Source organism: Rattus rattus, chromosome 2 (genome assembly GCF_011064425.1).
Source record: "Rattus rattus isolate New Zealand chromosome 2, Rrattus_CSIRO_v1, whole genome shotgun sequence".
NCBI lineage: Eukaryota > Metazoa > Chordata > Mammalia > Rodentia > Muridae > Rattus > Rattus rattus.
The window spans coordinates 195,510,980-195,532,317 of record NC_046155.1 but is presented as its reverse complement, the minus strand read 5'-3'; the positions used below and the strand labels follow the sequence as shown (position 1 = coordinate 195,532,317).

At 48.1% G+C, this 21,338-nt stretch overlaps 1 protein-coding gene across 1 annotated transcript in view; it reads left to right on the top strand.

The window, feature by feature from the left end:
- The window catches only part of Scaf8 (SR-related CTD associated factor 8), a 128,832-nt gene extending 107,869 nt beyond the window's left edge, over nucleotides 1-20,963 (top strand). The window contains exon 21 of the mRNA XM_032894760.1: nucleotides 19,862-20,963. The gene's annotated coding sequence lies outside the window, so the exon portion shown is untranslated. The remainder of the gene's footprint in view (nucleotides 1-19,861) is intronic.
- Nucleotides 20,964-21,338: the final 375 nt, after the last annotated feature.

The following is a 21,338-nucleotide window of genomic DNA, read 5'->3' as shown; positions in this document are numbered from 1 at the left end:
GCAAGAACAAGGTGCCTACTTGGAAGTTTACTTGAGAGGTGGAGGTCCCAACATTGTCTCCATAGAGCAGGACAAGGAGGCAGCTCTGTGTAGAGAAAAGCCAGCCACTGTCCTCAAAGAATAGGTACTGGTGAGCAAGTCACGGCTCTTCCTGAGCCAGCGGAGCCTTTGTGTGATGCCTGTGCCTAGCAGGCAGGTTACAGCCACAGGCGCTGACAGTCTCCATGGGGCCCTGGGAATCCTTCAGTGTGGCAGAGCTTGTCTTGCTGATGGGACACAGAGAGCAGCAGGATGTGAGGCTGGGGCTGGAGCCACTGCTGTCTGAGATTCTTGAATGAATTCATCTTGGTACTTAGCAACTTCGTGTGTTACAGCTGAGGTTAGAGCCCTCAGGAGATCACCAGTAAGATCTCTTGTTCGCCAACTCAGAAAGGAGAGGAGACAGTGACAGGCGAGCTTGCAGTGCTCTGTGTGGTGATGCAGAGTGAAGCCTTGCAAATCCTCTTGGTGTGGGAAGATGCCTGGGCTCTGAAAATGGGAGGAGAGGCAGGGGATTGAGGCTAGCCGCAGTTGCGAGATGGCAGTGCAGCTCTGCACAGCTTCTTCCCCCAAGAAAGCGGAGCGAAGACTCCAGCCACTTAGAGCTGCACAGGATGAAAACGCCTTGGGAATGTGAGGAAATTTAACTCACATGAGACACAGTGTTAATTTTCCTGCTGACACTTGGCACACACCCGCACGCAGATCAGCATTTGGAGTGCTGAGGTAGGGAGATTGCCTCACGTCGAAGGCCAGCCTGGGCTACGTCATGAGATGCGTGCACCTCTGCACAGTCTGAAGAATAAGAGCAAAAAGTCAGTTTCCACTCCAGTTCCAGTGGGTGAAATACTCAGAAAGAGACCTACAGATGGCATGGCCAGGTTTCTAAAAACAACAGGCAGACACCCTGTTAAACTTGAATTTCAGGTAAAACACATTTCAATGTAAGAAGGCTTGGAATTCATACTTAACGGGGCAGCCTCTGTTTCACTTTACATTTCTCACTGGAAACCTGGAGCCGGGACGAGTGTGTATATGTTTTTGTGTGTGCACAAGCGTGAGTGTTTTGTATGTGTGAGCATGCATGTCGGGGCCAGAGGTGATGCTGAGTATATATATTCTCAGCGACTCTCCACCTTGTCATGGAGGGAGAGGCCAGACGCCTCCAGTTTAGCTACTCTGGCCAGCTCTGGCCTGCTCTGGCCTGCTCTGGCCTGCTCTGGGGCTCCCCTGTTTCTGCCTCCTGTCATCCACACGGGTGCTGGGAATTCAGACTCTAATGCTTGCTTGGCAAGTGGCGTGCTTTGACTTTTTGACTCTGTGCATAGGTGTTTTGCCTGTGTGTGTATCACATGCATGAAGTACCTGCAGAGTCCAGAAGAGGCTGTTGATTCCCCTGGAACTGGAGTTACAGGTGGTAGTGAGCAGCCATGTAGGTGCTGGGAATCGAACCCAGGTCCTCTACAAGAACAGCCTCTACCCTTAACCACTGAACCATCCTTCCAGTCCTTTTCCTAACAGCCGTGTGAGAGTGGGTGAGAATGTGCTTCACAGATGAGCTCAGAGTGTATCTCCTCTGGTCACACGGCCAGCTCCAGCAGAGTCAAGCTCAGGCCCCCATCCTGCTACCACGCTGTTCTCACATCCGCTCTGCCGGTTTTGGATCAAAGTAGCTTGTACTTGACACCATGACAGAACTTACGAGATCGTCCTATATCCTTTAAATCTTTTAAAAATTACGCTTTCGTATTTTAAGGGTTTTGCCTGCATGCACGTATGTGCATCAAGTGTGTGCAGTGCCTGCAGAGGCCCAGGGAAGGCACTGGAGCCCGGGAGCTGACTACAGGTAGTTGCGAGCAGCCATGTGGCTACTGGTAATGGAACCCACGTGCTTGCAAGAGCAGTCAGCGCTCTTACCCCGGGGCCAGCTCTCCAGGCCTTTGAATTATCTCTTTTTGCTTTATCATCAGGGATAGGAATTTTTCTTCATAGTCGTTAATTGTGAGTTTATGTGCCTGTCAGTTTTATTTTTTGGCCTGCAAGTAGGCTTGCTTTGTTTGCAATTTTGAAAATATCTGCTATTTGTGTGTGTGTGTGTGTGTGTGTGTGTGTGTGTGTGTGTGTGTGTGTAGGGCATAGACACACCATGAGACACCTGTTGTTATTGTGTTATTGCTTCTCTTCTTCATTCTTGTTGAGGCAAGGTCTCTCAGTGCACACTCTAGATGGGCTGGACAGGAGCTGTCCTGTCTCCACCGCCCATCTCACCATCACAGAGCTGGATTGCAAGTGAGCGCACCATGGTCTTTTTTTTCAATGTCCATTCAAAGAGTTAAACTCAGGGCATCATGTTTGTGTGACAAGAGCCACCTCCAGTGGCTCCCCTGTCTGCAGACACTTTATCTTGCTAATTAAAATATTGTACACTTCAATCCCTTCTGAGGAGTGTAGGTCTCTTCCCAACTTTCTTGAATACCTCAGCCTAAGATGTGTGGATTCGTGTAACAGCAGGGTGGGGATGCAGACTCCTACCTGTGTCTGGACTCCGCTGTATTTATCTGCTGATCACATATATATTTAAGAATAGAAATCCATCACTTTTGCCAGGTTCCTAGAGACAGGGACGTGGGAAGGGTGGCAGCGTGCTATTCTCAGTGGACTCTGGCAAGCTCATGGAGTGTGGTATAATGGCCACTGGGCTCCTTCAGAGTAGGACATTTTTCACTTTCCCTAGGGCTGGCAGCTAAGGGCTTGGCTTAGTTCAGCTGTGGAGACTGTAGTGAGGAGAACGTCAAGCCTCGCTCTCCCGAGCTCAGGCTGGCCTCTGTGTGTAAGCCCACTTCTCTCCAGATGGCGTCTCTCAGCCAGCATCCCATCTCCCAAGAGCCCCATGCCCTCTGTGTCCTGAGGAACAAGGCCTTGCCTTTGTCACCCTGTTCCTCCCTCTGAGCTGCACTTGACAGTTGTGTATGGCAGTTGGGGAGTCGCCTCCAAAATCTGGCATTTGGGTTTCAGTAGCCAATTTAAATATAAACCACATCTTTTAAAAATTTCAGCGGGAGACATTTATACTCAGTGTCTTTTAAATGAGGAACCAAGCAAATGAACGGTGGCAGGGGCCTGTCTTTGCTGTAAGTCTTTGGTGACATTTTGATGACGGAATTCAGGATGCGAGAACCCGCAATGCTCTAACAACACCCTGGTCTACGTTCAAAGTATAACCAGAAATAGCTTTACATGTCTGTGTTGGTTAGGGTTTGCTGTGAAGAGGCACCATGACCACGTCAACTCTTCAAAAGGAAAGCATTTGATAGAGCTTGGGTTACAGTTCGGAGCTCTGGAACATTGCCATGGCTGGAAGCATGCGGCGCGTGGGCAGGCATGGTGTTGGTAAAGGAGCTGAGAGTTCTACACCCAGAGCGGCAGGCCAGGCACGATACTGGGCCTGGCTTGAGCTTCTGAAACCCCGAAGCCCACCCCGCTCAGATTTGTATTTCAAGGGCAGTTGTGGTTCTGAAAATCTGCGTTGGCCGCTCCATTTCTCTACATTACCTGCCATTTCGTGTTCGTGGTAGACAAGTTATCTGTTTTCAGTCCGCGTTAGGTAGGCACTGCGTGCATGCGCATGCGCACTTGTCTGCACGGACGCCTGTGGAGCCCGTGGTTACAACCTCACCTCAGCGCTGGTATAGAGTTCCGTGGGCCAGCATGCCAGTGTTTTATGTTGGACGCTGGGGATCCAGACTCAGGTTCTCATGTTTGCATAACAAGCACCTCCCCCACTTAAGCCATCTTCCCAACTCCCAAGTTAATTTGTATGGCTGAACTTAGTCTTGAAGTCACGGACCCCTATGCAATCGTGAAGCCTGGCTTTTTATTTATTTACTTTTCAATTGATTGATTTACAAAGAGCCGCCTTTTCTAATTTTAGGAATCCAAGGAGTGTGGCTGTTGCTTCACTTTGTGGCGCTGGTGAACACTTAGTACAGTTCTCTTTTCTCCCTCAACACCAACTGTTTCTCCAAATTGTGTTCTGCCTAATTGTCTTCTTCATTTGGAAACACTGACATTCTCCCAGCGTAATTAAGAAAGTTAATCTTTGCTGTTGTGCGAAAACAGTAGCAAGTCTATCTTACCTGAAACTCAGAGCAAAGGTCCTTTGATAGGACCATGGCTTCCTACTCAAAGGCAACATCTGCCATACCACTGTATTAAGGATTCTGGAAACTACTCCATTGTCTGAGACTGGCTTCCCTCAGCCCATGCAACAAGGCCAGTGTTCCTCACAGGACCGTTGGTGGTGGCGAGAGATAGTGCACATCAAATCCAAGCACAGTGCTGTGAGAACTGGCAACAGCCATCTCATTTAGACATTGTTCTGAGGGGCCATGTATGTGGTGAGCATAACCTCCCCTCCAGGCCCTTCTACAGTGTGTCCCCATGGCTGTCCATAGCCCTTGGCCAGGCACTAACTGACCCTAACTTGAGAGAGTCCAGCATCACAGTGTTTGCCTGTAGACATGAGAGTCTTTGTCTCTGCTGATAGAGCCATGGATGTTCCATGAACTGGGTGATAGAGAAATGTTTAGTTTACTTTATCAATTGAAGGGAAGGACTCGGTTCTGCTTTGGAAAGGGAAGTATACCATAGCTAGCTTTCTTAACAAGGTCACTCTGACCTTTCTCTTACTAGTCTGTAACAGTCTTACGTCTACTCAGATCTTTACAAAGAGCTAGACACAATATTTAAGTAGATATGCCATTTTCCGTTTCTCCAGCCTATGGATGTGGATGTTCTATACCCTTCTGAGGAACAAGCAGAGGGCACTGTGTGTGTGCCAATCTTGAGGATTCTGGAAGAACAGAAATGGAAGTGAGCCCATTGTATCAGGGAAAAGGAAGTTGGTCTTGTAATCTAGCTGAGACTGAATGACATTCCTCAGGTAATGGTATGCGTAGGGGTTTTGAATTCCCCAGAGAAGGAGATGCCCTGCTAATGAGGGAGTCTCCCATTATGCACAACACCCCAGAAGGCTACCCAGATAATGGTAGACTTTGGCCTTAATTAGTAGTTTTTCCCATGAGGCAAAGGGTATGAATGTGTTTAGTAGCAATGCATTGTTAGCTTTAAAGGAAAGAACTATTCAGGGGAGGGGCCGAGGTGGGCAACTTCTTGCCCTTCTGCCTGCGTTCCAACTAACAGCATTTACTGTGAGTCCTCATGCCAAGGTAGCACTGCGTCATCTTCCTCTCTCTCCCAACAGCCAGCGGGCGAGAGGGAGCTTTCTTCTGTGTCAGATACCATACTGAATTTTGGGTTCAAAGGTAGGATGGAGTGCAAAGAGCATTGAAAGTTGGGTGTATCTGTTTCTCTCCCCATTGCTGTAAGTCCATCGTGGCAGGGGGCTCATGGTAGCAGGACCTTGAGGCAACTGGTCACATCACATCAGGACCCAAGCCGAGAGAATGGTACCTTCCATTGTTAAGGCTAACCTCATCATGATAGAAGCTCGTCTCCTGCTACTGTCAATTGACACTATTAACTGTCAGACTGGTTGTCAAGTTCTGGCCCTCCGCCTGCTTTAGGTCACTTGTACACTTGAGCCTATTTCTCATGTACTGAACACTGTAACATGTCACAAAAGTGGGAAGAGAAAGGAAACCCGTTTTTGCAGATAGCCGTATCATATGGGCTATAACAGTCCTGACCACCTATGTGCGGGCTCCCCCAAGTGGTGGATCTAACCAGTGTTGTCATCTAATGGCCAATGCTCTGTCTCATCAGAAGAGCAGGAACATTCTACCAGGGCAACCTGAGGTTGTTATAAAATGGTCTTTCTTTGGCAGACAAGTCCAGCATACCAACCATGTGGCTCAACCATTAAAGTGTAGACATTAGTCCTCACCAAGTCACCAAAACCCACATGCCTCCAAATCTGAGGCTCAAAAGGAGGCAAAAGGATGTAATGTCCATTCTGCCCTCATGACAACTGACCCCCAACTTCAACACAGGCAAGCCCCACAGAAATCCCCATAGCTCTGAACCGCCTCTATCCTGCTCTGCGTAACAACAGTTTCATAGCTCAGAGTCATGAGCATCAGACCTAATGACCTGGCACTTCCAGGTGCTAGAGAAATAAAGAGGACATCACTGGCAGGAACTCTGGGCACTGCTGTGTGTGCCACCATAGTTTGCAGAGAGCATCCCATCCCAAAGCTTGACCGGGAAGGATGCTCTCATAGACTGTAGACGTTTGAAGACTGTAGGGAGGGGATTGCACAGAGGGCCAGCTGTGTGGGAAGGGAGGAAGCAAACAGACCTCTTGGGGAGGGGGTGTTGAGTGTTTATAGACAGAAGACAAGGGACTGCAGATTGGAGAAGGGAGTGCTGCATACATTGTGATAGTGGTTTTAAATGTGTTCTTATTGATGATGGTGGTGGTCTGTGTGTGCACACACATGTGCACACGTGATGGTCATATCGCAGCTTTGCATTTTTACACTAGTTCTGGGGACCAGACTCAGGCCTCCAAGCCTGTCCAGCAGGCACCTTCGCCTTCGTGGCCACTGCTCCAGCCTGGCTTTAAATATCTTCATGATGGTATCCATTAGGCTGTGCAAGATTAAAGGTGTTTTGCAAACCCTTAATGATTCTGGAGTCAAGCTCCTCTTTAGAAAGGCAAACAGAACATCTTTAAGACGCATTGCTTATTAACCCCGGACACGGAAGATTCACAAAAGGCAGAAATGGCGATGGTGTTTCACATAACCGAAGCTTGGAGAATTTGGCTCTCCTTCTACAAATCTTGAAATAAATGTTTTCTGGAACGTTAATTGGAAGACAGCTTGCTAGCACCAAACTGGCAGTCTGTGACGGGAACTGGAAACTGCTAACAGATGCAGCCTCCAGATTTTTAAAACGTGGAATCTTTTCAACCAGCTGCCAAGTCATTGATCTCTGTAACTTTCTAAAGTAAGAAATTTACATTTAAATCCACTTCATGGTTCTGCTCACACAAACCGTCCCTGTCCGTGTGATAACCCAAATACAGGTCTGATTTCCGAGACACTTACCCTGACCAGAAGCAAGGTGTTTTTATTGACTGGGTAGTTTATCTAGAAACATGCGGATCAAACGCAGCGTCTTAAAAATGGCGCTTCAGTATTCGGCCAGGCTCTTCCTGAGTGACTGCAGGTGTGGAGGGGACTCTTGATGTCCCTTGCCTTTGTTCAGCATGTACACCGAGTATATGCTATTATAATACATTTAGGAAACTATCCAAATATGCACATTAGTTAAGTGATACGTTTTCCGCACGAGCCCAGGTCGACACAGTTCTACAGCATTCAATACAATTGCTCCCAGGAGGAGTTGAATAGGCAGCAGGGCCTTTCTAGACTCGATCTGGGATGCATTGGCCAGTCCATTCAAAACCCATGACTTATTCAAAATGGGAGTCACCACCAGCTCTGTGCTCTGGGTGGTGAGGAGGTCTGTTAGTAGGGAGGACGACCATATCAATGCAAGCTAACCGCCCCCATCCTCCAAACACACGTGTCCAACATAGTTCACCCTGCTAAGTACCCCTCTCCCATTTGCTTAACAGATTTTCAAACAAGTGGCATCTCCATTTTGTGAATCTCTGTAATTCTTCCACAACACTTTTGCCAACTGCCTGAGCACTCTTTCTCCATCTCGTTATGGGTACAGAAGCTGGCCCGAGGCTGTATGTGAGCTGATGTCCTTGTTTTAAACCATGCAGAAATGCACAAGTAGGAAACTGTAGGGTAGGGTGAGAGCAGACAAAGTTAAACCACCTAACATCCCAAATCCGTGCAGTTTTCATTCTAAAGCTACAGCATCCTGTTTGCCCGACACAGAACTAGCTCGTAGGAAGATGCTCGTAAGAAGAGCAGACAGCTCTCGGGAGCTGGAGTCTCCAGAGCCCAGCTTCCCATCTTTCCGGTCAGCTGCCCTTCCTCTGAGTCTCTGAAAAAAATGCCAGCAGTCCAGGGTGCTGAGAAGAAAGGCAGAAGAAGGAGTAGGACGGCAGCTGGTTGCCATGATGCTGTGTCTGGCTGTGCCCTCCTCCTGGCAATGTTTCCGGGCTCAGAGATAAATGGAGCGGACGAAGTTTTCCTAGAGAGAGGCAGACACACGAGTGATAAGGGCAATAGGATAACCCTGTTAGGAAAGAGCTGGGACTCATAATGGCAAGAAAAAGGAAGGGCGTTGAGCCAGCCACTCTCTAGGGCTAAATCTGACATGAGCAGATGGGGTCACAGTCCAAGACGAATAACAGAGCCGGGCACACAGCAGGCTTGAGATGAGGTACGAAGGGACATTCTAGTGTGGGTCGGGAGGAGGGCAGAGGCACAGGGGTCTGAGTCTTGGGCTAGACAGGGGCTCCAGTGTGAGACCGAAGGACGTAGAACTGGAAGGAGGCAAAGATGTGCCCAGTGCTGCTCTGGTCTTGAAAAATGACAGAACAGGCAAACCGGAGAGGATTTTAATGTTTGACCTTCGAGCAGAGGGAAAACTTCCTAGAAGGCTGAACCAATGAATCTGTCATCATTTCTAACAAGATACCCAAAAGAGTTTACGGTGGGCATGGTGGCCCGGATCTGTAATCCCAGCACAAGGGGGCAGAGGCAGGAGATTCTCGAATTCAAAACCAGCCTTGGGTGCACTGTAAGACACTGCCTCAGACGAGATAAAGAACTACTTCAGAGTTGGGGAGATGGCTCAGTCGGTAAAGTGCTTGTATAGGCTCGGGGACTTGAGTCCAATCCTTTAGAACCCATGTTTGTAATCCGAGCTGGGGAAACAGACAAGCAGATCCCCAGAGCTCACTGTTAGGCTAGCCTAGCCAAATTGGAGACAAGAGAGGAAAGCCTGTCTCAAAACACAAGGTAGATGGTCCCCAAGGAGTGACAACAACCAAAGCTGACTTCTGGCTTCCAACCACACTCACAGTGGAACCATTGCTGGGTTACTAAGAATAGATCCCTTGAAGGAAGACAATTCTGCTTTCGAAAGTCTATTTCATGATAAAGGAGAAAGGTGCTTGGATACTGTCAATAAGGAATTGAGAAAGTTGCTCGGTTTGTAGCATTGATGGGGGGAGCCTGGAGGGCAACAGCGAAACCAGGCTGGCCCACTTCACCTACCCAATAGCTGACTGGTGTCAACCCAGGGGAGAGGGCATTTTAGGCAGCCCTCAGTCCTGATCTCAGCAGATGCCTGGCCTGGTCATTGCCTTAGAGTGTGCAGTTGTTACAAGGCATGGCCTGCCTGGGTTAGAGGGAGGAAGCCAAGCCCAACGAGACATGGCTACAGGCTGGCTGCCCTGAGGCCCTGGGATAGGGCCAAAGCCAAACCACCTCTCCCTTCCACCTTGCGTCCCTCAGGAAATCTGAGGGCTCAAGTGGAGTTCTGACCTCACATCTGTCCTGTGTGACCTGTTTATCACTTATTTGAGAGAGAAAGTGGGTATTGGGCTGTAAATTAAACCAAGGGTGCTGTGTAGTGGGGAGAGCTCTGTCTGCCAGTATGGATCAGATGCAGCAGCTTCACAGGGAGGGACTTGATGGAGATGAAAGGGCCCTAAGAGAGGTTGCTGGCTGAGGCCAGGAAGCCTGATTTGCATATCTCCTCTACTGGCCACAGAAGAGGTAAAAAGTGCTGAATTGGGCAGAATTAGCCGGGGTTTTCTCGTTCGTTTTGTTTTCAAGCAGGCAAGTTAGGATAGGCAACTGCTCTAAGTAGGATTTTAAGTTTTAAGTTGCTTATTATAAACATAAAAGCCCCTCCATCGGCCTTTGGGTGCAAGTCAAAGACACCCATCACTCAGATAAATGATGCCGAAGTTCCTGGCGGTCATTGGCTGGTGCCTATGTCCAGGACCCGTGACCATGTTTGTTCCTGTCCCTTTGAACGGTGGTTGGAGGGAGCTTCAGGGGAGCCATGGGAACCTGGTTCCCAACATAGTCTCAGGCACTTGTTGTTCCTGTGAGGAGTTGCCGTGGAAGAGGAGGGCCTCTCCTGGAGCCCACCTTTTCTAAAGCCCCCTCCCCTGCTCAGACCTTCAGTCCTGCCTGGTCTCAGTCATCAGTCTTCCTCTCCACCTCAGTCACGAGCTCACAGTGATTGTGTACAGAGGAAAGAAGAACACTGTTTATGGCTGGGCATCAGTAACAAAAGATAACCACCCTGGAGTCACCTCCATTTCTGCAGAGGCCAGCTTGCCTCGTAAATAAATGAACATACCCTGTAACAGCAGGGGTACAGTGCCCTTGGGGTACCCACCTCTCCACCCCTGGGAAGAGTGGGAGAGAAAACACAGGCTATCCAGTAAGCTTAAGCAAGAAATCATTCTTAGCGTTAAGTATGTCCCATGCAACCTTTGGGATAAACTTATGCTAACATTGATTAACCATGGCTTTCTAGTTGGTGAATTTGATGGCATTCCCTGGTGTAGGGTGACTGGACTTAAAGGTTAGAAGTTTGAGCATTCTCTCCAGTGTTCTTAAAAGGAAACTTTCCATCAGCCTTGTCCCTGACATATAGTATTGCTGATTGGCACCAAGTGCCATCCAGAACCCTCTCGGACTGATGGGTACACCTCTTAGGGCCTCTTTCTCTACAGTCAAGAAAGCACACCAAGTATGAGAAGGACTGCTACAGAGTCCTTCTGGAGTTATTTGTGAAATAGATGTGCAGTTTAGACTTTATTGTTGTAGCTGAACTCAATAAATGGCTCCTGACCCCCTCCCAACTGTGGGCTAACTTGAAGGGCAGATTACCTTTGAGGTTGGACATAGGTAGCCTAGAATCTAAACTAGGAAAAGGGGGTGGAGTGGGCGAGGGGATTTTTTTTTTTAACTTGAAATACAGGATGTTTTACTGGGAGGAGAAAATTAAATAAAATCCAAAAGGGACCTTTCTGAAGAGAGTTGGCTGGGTCAAAACCGCCTGGCTCCTGGGAAAGCATGCTGATAGGTGTGTATTGTGAGCAGTGGCACTGTAGCAGGTACAGTGTAACAAGGTAAGGGCAAAATGAATTCCACCTCAGGGCCACTTAAGTAGCTCTGGTGAAAGCTTATTGAAAGTGCAGCCCTGTAGGTGGACAGCGGGCTGGATTGCCCATTGTTTCTTAATTATAAAAATTTGCCCGTGCCGATTCAGAAATACCAGGAAGCCTGCAGCACAGTTGGAATAAACCAAAAATAGAGAATAGCTCACAGGGATAACTACTAAATTACTACTTTGAAATGGGGGTGAGGATTTGATTATTTTTTTCAAAAAAGACTCAACATACAGCCAAGGCTGGACTCTTGTCTGAGCTTTCCTTTCTGCCCTTTGAATAAGAAACAAGCCAGTAGACATAGTGTTTATTTGCATCTTTTGGTCCACACAAGCACCCACTGTCTGTAGATGTGGTGCTTAAGGAAGTGTCTGTGTGAGCTCTGTAACTATGTCTGGTACCGCTAGGGATGGGACCCTTCTCCCCTGAGTCATTGCCCCAGGCGCTGACTCCTTGAGCCCCGGCTGCCTGTCTGTGTAAATTCAGCCACCACACAGATTGTGGGCACGTTCCGCAAACCACCCTGTTAGGCATCCTAGGAAGAACTCCAAAAAGCGAACTCTGTAAACGGGGATAAATCTAGCTTGTCACCATTCCAAAAGTTTTGACACCTTTTTTGGGGGGATGGGGGTGGGGCAACTAGAAATACTTGAGCTGGTTTCCTCAGTCGAGAGCTTCTCTGGCAACTCAGACCAGCAGCTACTCGTGGGTGCCAAGAAGCCCTTTGTTGGTTCAGTCTCATGCTATATCCTGGCAGGGTATAGTTCCCTCCCACTCAATCTGCAATTTGAAGAATAGTCCCATCTGTGACTTGTCACCCTGAGAGAGTCCCTCAGGTGATGAACAGCTCCCTTTTGAAATGCCACAGAAGTTTAGCTCTGCCTGCCACCCACAGTATAAACCGGGAGATAGGAAATCCACAGGCCTGTGTTCCTGGGCTGGGGCTCAGTGATGGCCCAGTAAGGTGTGAAGAAAGGCTACAGCCAAGCCCCTCCGCGGTCTGGATCCAGCTCATACAAATCAATTCAGGTCTCCTCTCTGCCCCTCCCCCCTGCTGGCCTAACACCAGGTTTACAAATCCCTCAATTACTTAAGGAAAAGCGGTACATGTTTAAAAGGAACATCAGAAGAAAAGGGAACATTTTCTTTGAAATTACCAGAGAAGAACCCAGGGACATTGGCTGGTTCGCTGCCAAGTGGCTCGAGGGGAAATAACAGTTTCTTTTGAAGACATAAAAAAGGAAGCCAGAGTTTTATTCTGTTGTAAATTTGTAAACCAGCTGTATCTCAAAACATAACCTTCTGGCCCTATAAAACTCTTTTAACAAAGAGTTTACGATCAGGTTGTCCTGAGACCCGCTGGAATTTTATTTTTCTCCTCTGTCCTGTCTCCAAGCCAAGGCACTTAAGCCAAGAACACCCCACCCTGTCCTGAACTGTGGTCCTGCTTCTCCCGAGGCAGCCCTCTCCCATGATCAGCTGCTAGGCCCAGTTCAGGTGCAGAAGGCTGTGCATTTAGCACTTAAGTCTTGAGCGTGCTGTGGCTGTTTCTTCCTCAGTGTACACGTAACCCACCGAAGGGAAGGGAGATCCTAAAGAGGAAGAGGAAGCATTTGCTGACATTTTTCAACCACTTTGATCTCATTTATGGGAGGGTCAAACTTTCCGGCAGGAAATATACATTGTGACTTCCCTCCCCGGGAGACTCTCTCTCTCTCTCTCTCTCTCTCTCTCTCTCTCTCTCTCTCTCTCTCTCTCTCTCACACACACACACACACACACACACACACACACACACACACACACCACCGAGTCTGATACTCCCACAGGGATCCAGTCACACACACACAAAAGAAAAGACAGCAAGCACCTTGAATGAAAAGACATCAGGCCTCTTTGAGAAAATGTCGCCTGAGTTCACAAGAAATGGAGGCTTCCCGTGGATCTCTGGGGGCTTGTGATCGTGGACGGGTGTGGGTGTGGAAGCACGTACATTCTGGAATGTGTAAGCCCCGAGACAACTAGGCATCACTCCTCTGGCCACTGGCCTTTCTGTTGTTAAGACATGGTGCTGTCTTTGGAAATCACCAAGTAGACTGGGCTGGCTGGCCAGGGAGCACCAGAGACCCACATGTCCTCACCATGTCCCCAGCTCTGACATTGCAGGCATCTGCCACTCGGCCCAGCTCTTCTGACATGGGTTCTCTAACCCGGAAGTAGGTTGCGCTTACATTGGGTCCCAGTTTGAACAGATTCACTGATGCTGACCTTTCTGATGTGCTCAGAACACAGTCGACTGTATAATGTTGGGCCAGAGGCTTTCACAGTTCTGCCCTGTGGGAGCTGTGGAGCAGGAGGGCACAGGTTATCCTCGGGGCCTAGGCCTGCCCACCTTCTACTGGAGCTGCTCAACGCACATCTAACACCTCGATCTCCCAGATTTAAAACCAGGCTGTGTCTGCAAACAGATGCCTGGGTACCATGCATCACTGCCTCATGGCATGTAATCATGTATAATTTTGCCGAGGCACAGATGGGGACAGTGTTGACGGCAGGGTGGGAGGGTGGTAGTATGCCGTGCAGCTGGCTGAGTCAGCCCTCTTGACTGCCAGGCACCATCACCCAGGCACCATCCATGCAGCCTTTCCTTATCCCCCGTTGCCTGGCTGTTTTAGTGGGAGAACTACACTATCACACAGTGAGATTTGCCATTTGAGATCTGCTAGTATCCAAGATGTGCCCCTCCCGCAAGTCTGAAGTCTTTTGAGGTGTGTTCAGGACCCTGGACAGCTGGATGGAGGAACGCAGGTGTCCTGCCTGAGGGGGATGACCAGAGGTGTGTTCTAGAAGGTTCTATGCTAAACCAGCTCCATGAGAGGGGAGTCTTTGTGGGAGATCTATGCAACATGCATTAACTCCCACAAATACTGCAAAGAAATTCACTTCTTTACCCCAATCCTGGCCAAAGCTTCTGAGGAGTTTGATTCTGGAGACTACCCATTTTTAAAAAGTCATTTTCCCTTCTAGTCTGTGCTTTTTAGTTTCCTGGGGATGAATTCCCTGAGAGGGCACTGTGTTGTAGAAGGAGAAGCTCTATTAGTGACTCATTCAGCTAGACCAGGTCCAGAGTTCGTGAGCCTGCTAAAATCTATTTTAAATTTTAAAAATTGTATTTTTTAGTATGTTATGTATGTGATATACATACATATGCATGTGAGCAGGCCCTTGTTGTGCTGCATGGAGATCAGAGGACAGCTTTCAGGCAAGAGTCAGTTCACCCCTTCCACCCTCTGGGGTCCCTGGTATTGAACTTAGATCGGCAAGCTTGGTGGCAGGAACTTTGACCTGCCGAGCCACCTCGGTTAAGCTATTTGCAGAAAAACGGCCTGTGTCAGATTTCACTGGCATCAATGTTACACTGACAAACCACACAGACTGTAGCTGGGAAGGGTGTCACAGATGGCCGATGCCTTTCGGGAGTCTGTCCTGCTTTGTGTTTTTAAGTAGCTAGGATCCTGGATTTGCTAGCTCTGCACTGTGCCCACTCTAAGATGTGGACCCCAGATCCTGTCAGTAACTCTGTGAGCATGAAGATGAGATCCACCATCCAGTCAGTCAGGACAGCATTTATTAGTCGGCCTCTCTGAACGAAACAGCAGATGCTTAAAGAAATGTTTTTCTCTTAAATTTTACTCACCTACCTTCCTACTGGTACTTTGAAAGCAGCCTGTTCTCTCTTTTAAATGCTTTTGGGTAAGGAGAGAAAGGGCATGCATGCAGAAAAGAGAACCAATCAGAGGTGAGCCAATAGGAGGTGCAGTCTGGTTGGAGGCAGCCAGGTGTCTGTCTGTCTGTGCCCGGCCCAAGTCCCCAGTTTCTCTGATACAGAGATGGGGTTTCATAGAGCTGTGGGTGGCAGTTCTGGTCTTGACTATCCCCAGGGTCACTTTCCCCTGGTCGTTGAAGGAAATTGAGTGGCTTGTCCTTTCCTGGACTAAGATGTCAATTCACTGTCACAGATTCGGTTTGCAAATTAAGCCATTAAACAGCAATACAGCATCTGTGCTGGTGATGGGCTGCGCTGGCTCTGCAGCCAGCTGTGACTACAGCCGGGGAAGGCGATGGGGTTTCCAGCTTCTCGAAGACTGGACATATGGGAAACTCTAAAGTCTGAAGCCTGAAAGAATGGATAACTGTTCACTTTTCAAAAAGGCTCGAGAGAGAGAGAGAGAGAGAGAGAGAGAGAGAGAGAGAGAGAGAGAGAGATAAACAATAGGATTTTTAAAAATGCTGGCTCTTTCCAGTACACTAAAGACTTCATTACTGCCTTGCTTTCCAGAGTGTTCATTATATGTAAGAATGCTGTGCCTACAGCACTGTGCCTTTTAAAGTTAACTTTAAATAGCGCTAGAATTTTGTAACTGGTTGGTTCATTTATTTGAAGAAATATTGACTGTCTTCACTCTGGCTTGGCATAGGAGGGTACATCCCACTTAAATGATGATTCGAACCCATGTTTGGAAAAGAGAGCCCTGCCATGCAATCCCCTGCACAACAATTTCCATCTACTGTTGGAAACCCAAGTGGCGGGAGATGTCGTTCAGTGGCAGAGTGCTTCCCATGCACAGGCAAGGTTCTGGGTTCTACCCCCAGGTCCAAGGGTGGTAGGAAGGTTACTGGAGGCAGACATGATCTTTTTGACCTGTGTCTGGAGAAAAACTATCTCAAGCTTCTGTAAGTCACATGCATTAATGCTTGGCCTCAGTTCCCAACTTTGCCCAGCACACAGGGTGATTCTGTTGCCTATGGAATGGAGGCCACGGTTTCAAGCAGGTAGACTTTAGTCTTCCTGGTGACTAGTGTTATGTCACCAGCATCAAGCCCTGCATTGGTCATTATTGAGTGTCCATTGAGCCCCAAGAACTAACCACCTCCAGTTTTTGTGAAGCAAAATGATTCCTGAGGTCGGTGCTGGTTTGACTCCTTTTCTAGTGTGGATTTAAGTGGCTGCTTTGGGCTTAGTGACTTGAGTAATTACCTGTACGTGCAACACCCATGTAGATATCAGGCAGGCAGCATGGCCTCAGTTGAACAGAGGAACCCTGGGTGTTTCCCGGCATAGAATAAACCTCCTCACTAGGCAAATTGCCTTTGATATTGTAATTATCCTATACTTGGCATTTGGAAAGATACGGCTTCTTATTATTCCAGTCTAGTGGGATGAAGGTCCATGCATTCTAAAGTAGGTTTTTAACTCTAGGACAATAAAACAGAGAAAGCCACCGGAACGCATCTGCACGGACTGGCAATCCCGATTCTGTGTCAGCCATCGTGAGCCCATATGGGCTGACCGAACGCATCAGCTGGCTGGGGCAGATGGGGACCTGGCATCTGTGAATAACTCTGGCATTTTCCTCCCCACGTGACAGGACAGGCTGGCTGGGCCTCGGTCTGAGCATCTTTTGGGAAACAACACATCCATACCAAGTACACTTATGTTACTTCTTACGTGGCCCTCGGGTTGTTAATCCAGGATCTTCGGTGCTGGGGCAAGCTTCTCTGATACTGTTTTTCTTTCCCCCTGGCTTCTTAATTACAGGCCTTTGTCTTTGGTGTGAAGCAGGGGACAAAGGCAGTTTGGGACTCCGGTCCAGACCTTTGCTGACTAGCTGCAGCTCTGGTGAGGGATGTGTGTACTGGGAGGGGATGAGTTACTAAAAGGTCAGAGGGCTCTCTGTGGGCTTTGTCTCCTCCTACGATTCCCCCGTGTATTAGTCAGGGTTTCTATTCCTGCACAAAACATCACGACCAAGAAGCAAGAGGAGGAAAGGGTTTATTCAGCTTACACTTTTCATCACCAAAGGAAGCAAGGACAGGAACTCACACAGGGCAGGAACCTGGAGGCAGGAGCTGATGCAGAGGCCATGGAGGGATGTTAGTTACTGGCTTGCTTCCCTTGCCTTGCTCAGCCTGCTTTCCTATAGAACGAAGGACTACCAGCCCAGGGATGGCACCATCCACAATGGGCTGGGTCTTCCCACCTTGATCACTAATTGAGAAATGCCCTACAGCTGGATCTCATGGAGGCATTTCCTCAAGGGAGGCTCCTTTTTCTCTGAGAACTCCAGCTTCTGTTAAGTTGACACACAAAACCCTGCCAGTACACCCTGCCCTCTCTCTTCTTGGCTGTAACTTAGAAATGACTCTGAGGTTATATACAGTTACAGCCTGCCGATAGGGCCATTGATTAAGATGGGAAAACCAGCTAGACCACAGGGTCCTCCCAATAATATGTGGGTGAAAGACTTCTGTTTCTCCATGCTATTGGTCCCCTTGGAGTCATGTCCCTAAGGTGGGGCACATCTTTGCCAGGTCCTTCCTCTGTCTTCCTCTTCTGCTTGGTGTCTTTGACTTGGGGACCTGGCCACCTAGCCAATGTCTCTACCGCTGGACCTGTGTAGTAATGGACAGTACAGAGTACATGGAGGCGGCTGAGCCTCATGGCCCTCAGCACCCATGAATCACGGTGTCTGGTGGCTGTGCCATTTCCATGTGTTGTCAGGGGAATGGACTTTGATAGGAATGACACAGAAATACAGGGCCAGACATGCTTAGCTGGAGATCCAGTCCCTAACACTGTCAAGGTGTTTCCTCTTGTCTTGGTTATTTGATGTCAGGGAACCTGTTTGCTCCTCTGATAGGGGGAGGTTCCCGACTACGCCTCCCTCCAGGTCTGTTTAGGTTGGCACTGAAGACTCCCTGGCAACCACTCTCCACCAAGTGTCATCTGGGCACGAAGCACATTCCTCTCTACTAACCTTTATGGCAGAAGGTCAGTAGCTGTGCTTACCCAAGTGAGACAGAGGCAGACACATTACCAATCTAGGAAAACCCGTTCTAAACCTGTCACCCAGGTATCACTGGCTCCTTCTCAGATTTATTTCAAAGAAAAGGTCATGCCCTCTGTACCTGTGTTCCCAATTCTGGTCCCCATTCTTTATTCACTGTGAAATTATAGGTGATGTCTTGGTGAGTCGTGAGCCACCCTGGTAACATGACAAGAACCCCCTGATTGTGTGAGAATTAATTTCTTCACAGAATCTCATCGTGGGCCAAGTTCTTTTTTTTTTTTTTTTTTTTTTTTTTTTAGTTCTTTTTTTGGAGCTGGGGACCGAACCCAGGGCCTTCCTTCCTAGGCAAGCGCTCTACCACTGAGCTAAATCCCCAACCCCGTGGGGCCAAGCTCTTAATGTAATGGGAAGACATTGATGTATTGAATTCCTGCAGCTGTGACTTTACGAAGCAGCCAGGGTTTCCTGGTTTGGACAGTCTGGGTTTATTTTTTTTTGTTTTGTTTTGTTTTGTTTTGTTTTGTTTTTTGTTTGTTTGTTTGGTTTTTGGTTTTTTGCTTGTTTGCTAGAGACGGTGTTACTTGTAGCCCAGACTCACCTCACACTCTCAGTCCTCCTGCCTCAGCCTTCTGGGCTATGTGTCAACACACCCAGGAGAGTTTCCTTTCTTGTGGCCAGGCTTCAGGCATGGCTGCTTCTGTTGGATCTGATACCCACGGGGCCACAGAGACTCTGTGTGGCAGGCCACGGCACACGCAGATTAGGCACAAGGTAGAGGACTTCGAGGCTGTGTGATCAAAGCTTGGTGCTGTGGCCCAGCCTTCCTCTGTGGGATACTGGGCAAGATGTGTCTGGCATCCGTTTCTCTGTGGAGATCTGTCTTCCTAAGGATTTTCTGTAAGGCCGGTAATCTACGAGCACTAACACTGTTGGCAAAGGTACGCAGAAGTAATGGGTACTGGGTAGCGATCCTGCCCGTATTCAGTGCTCCGAAGGGAGAACTGGTCCAGAAAAAGAATGCTTGGTTGCCACCCCAGTCTAGGGCTTCGTTTGCCTAACACTGAGCCAGCCTCCAGCGCAATCCCAATTTGGCTGCCTCGGGAAGCTGGGTTCTCTGTTGTAAGAGCCAGCAGGCTCATAAATGGGAGCTGACTTCAGAAAGCAAGCACTATGCTTTAATGCTATAAGAGCTGTTGGCCCACCATCCACGCCTCTCTTTGTTCCTTGCATTTTATTTCATTCTCATCCTGCTTGCTTTTTTTTTTTTTTTTTTTTTTTTGTAAGGTCATAGCAAAAGATAGGAAAACAGATGGGAGAATTCCGGAATTTTCACTCTTATAAGCTTAACCATACTATCATCTGTGAAGTCTTAATTTCCTTAAGGTAGCATATATGTTGAGGCTTCTCTGAATTAAGCTGATTCTGGACACAAAGCAAAGCATGGTTTGAGTTGTAAGCCTGGCCATCCACAAAGGTCGACATGGCCTGACCAGGCTGTGCTCTGTAGGGATCTCAGAAGACAGGAGTATATGCACGTATTAGAAGTTAGCCTTGGAGAGCCAAGGCTAATACTGAGGCATATACTTTAGGTCAATATACTTTCAGTGCGTGTGTGAAGGGATTAGGGTACCGTAATGGCAGGGACCATATTAGTCCTTGGTGGAGGTGTACTTGGAGCCTAGACCTGCCTGTTTGGGAGAAGGTCTGTCTCCTATTTCTGCTCTACCAGAAGAAAGCATAGCAGTTCTGGGCATAGAAAGTCATCAAAACATCAAAGCATTTGCGTTGGTGTTGACACCATGTCTTCTTAGGGGAATAAATTTAAAAAAAATAGGAAAGTTATTCCATTTACCAGTGATGACGTTATTGTTCCTTTTGTCAACAGGCAAGGTGATGAATGAAGTCCTGGCAGCTTCCAGTGTCCCAGGCCTTGTAGAAATAAGTGAGACAGACGTGCTTCAAAGTTCTAATGAGCGTCACACCGGAAGCATTAAAAGGAGCCCCGCCGTTGCCTGTTGAGAAGGCTCTGTGCTCTCAGGCGCGGTTTCCGATTGAATGCAGAGGTCACACGCATGCCTCCCTCTATTACCTGTCGGAGCAGGTTTAATTTTATAAATTCTAGACACAAACTCTATGAGTTTCTAGTTCATAGTTGTTCTTTTTGAGGATCCACTCAGACGAACAGTATTACATCCGTAAGAGATACGCACTCCCACTGCCCACAACTAGTTGGGGAATCACTGGCGGACGAACTCCATCAGTAGCATCGCCCGGTGCATGATGGGAAGGACAGGAGGGCGAGGAAACCCTCCCCGGAGAGTCGTACGGCCGGCCAGAACCATAGTGTTACTTACTACACCAGCGATCTTTTTTTTTCCCTTGAACACAGTAGCTTACTACTGGAAAGCCATGTACAAAAGCCTGGCCGTGGCTTTCAGTCCATTGTTATTACTTACTTCCGTGAGCACTCAAAAACTCTGAAAGTTGTTCAGAGTTTCATTTTTTTAAAAATCCTTTTTAATGCATCTTTGAGAAAAATCCAGGGTTCAGCACACCACCCTGAACCTTTTGCTCCGGCCTTCTTGTCCTGTCATGCACGCAGCAGGCGTGCTGGCCGAGATGAGAAACCTTGTGGGACAGGAAGGGAAACTGATAATCAGGCCTACTGCATGGTAGTTTACCGCACTTCATGAATTGCGGCAGAGATGGTGACAGTCTGCTGCAGAACAACAGACCTGATTTCTGCCTTTGACAACCACCAGTGTTCACACGATACCTGGGGGAGGGGGGGACTTAAAAATTCAAATGTGAGCACCGTTTATACCCAAAAGAGATTATTTTTAATCATTCTTTTGCTTGTTTTGTCAAAAAAATTAAAGTGCTTGGAATTCTTTATCTGTGGTCCCTTGGAATGTAATCAATGAGAACTCTAACCTCCAACAGTATGATCTCACTTTGGACATTCATAATAAAAGCTGAAACTCGTTTTGGTTGCAAGTCCTTTCTTTTGCCGTGTTGGGTACGTAAGTCGAAATATACCTTTGCCTGGCGCAAAGATGCATTCATCTTTCAAGCCCCACCCCCACCCCCAACCCCCGTCTTTTTCGCTGGATGACTGACAGTTTCCAAATTTGAACAGCCACTCTTCTATGATTTCCTGGAAGACCCAGAGATCTTTGGATGCCAAAGTCTTTTTGAATATGCATTGCAACATGGGCTAAAGTTATCTCCCAAGGACTGTAGCAAGGCTTCCTCGAGTGCTTACATTTGCTATTAAACGAATCATAGTGCGATTATGCTACGTCTTGGCTGGGCCGTAGTTTCTGCTAATGAGCTGGAACCTGGAAGAGGCTATGGCTGAC